This window comes from Octopus bimaculoides, chromosome 27, assembly GCF_001194135.2.
Source record: "Octopus bimaculoides isolate UCB-OBI-ISO-001 chromosome 27, ASM119413v2, whole genome shotgun sequence".
NCBI lineage: Eukaryota > Metazoa > Mollusca > Cephalopoda > Octopoda > Octopodidae > Octopus > Octopus bimaculoides.
The window spans coordinates 13,017,058-13,017,846 of record NC_069007.1 but is presented as its reverse complement, the minus strand read 5'-3'; the positions used below and the strand labels follow the sequence as shown (position 1 = coordinate 13,017,846).

At 41.4% G+C, this 789-nt stretch overlaps 1 protein-coding gene across 2 annotated transcripts in view; it reads right to left on the bottom strand.

Annotated features, from left to right (window-relative positions):
* Positions 1 to 789, bottom strand: part of LOC106867682 (prostaglandin G/H synthase 2) — a 75,343-nt gene that overhangs the window by 28,422 nt on the left and 46,132 nt on the right. The window lies entirely within an intron of this gene.

Sequence of the window (789 nt, the reverse complement as noted above, 5' to 3'; positions counted from 1 at the left end):
TACATATATACGACGGACTTCTTTCAGTTTCCGTCTACCAAATCCACTCACAAGGGTTTGATCGGCCCGAGGCTATAGTAGAAGACACTTGCCCAAGGTGCCATGCAGTGGGACTGAACCCGGAACCATGTGGTTGTTAAGCAAGTTACTTACCACACAGCCACTCCTGCGCCTATTCTAGTTGTAATCCTAGCAAACTGTCCACTGTGTTGGTTTCCTGGTGGCTGAAAATTCATGCAGTAAACACGTCTTGTGTGTGTATATTTGTGTCTGTGTTTGTCCCCTCACTATTGATTGACAACCAGTGTTGGTGTGTTTACATCCCTGTAACTTCACGGTTGGACAAAACAGACCGATAGAATAAATACTGGGTTTACAAAGAATAAGTCCTGGGGTCAATTTGTTTGACTAAAGGCAGTGCTGCAACATGGCCACAGTCAAATGATTGAAGCAAATAAATGAATAAAAGAATAAAGAATAAATAACTCTTTCTACTATAGACGCACAGCTTGAAATTTTAGGGGATGAGGTAAGTCAATTGCATCAACTCCAGTGCATAACTGGTATTTATTTTATCGACCCTGAAAGGCAAAGTCAAACTTGGCGGAATTTGAACTTAGAACACAAGGACTGATGAAATGCCGTTGGACACTTCGCCCAGTGCATTAACAATTCTGCTAGATTGCCACATCATCGTGTCATCATCATCATCATCATCAGAAGAAGAAGAAGAAGAAGAAGAGGGAGAAGAAGAAGAACAACAACAACGTACCAATGATTATGAGCTTA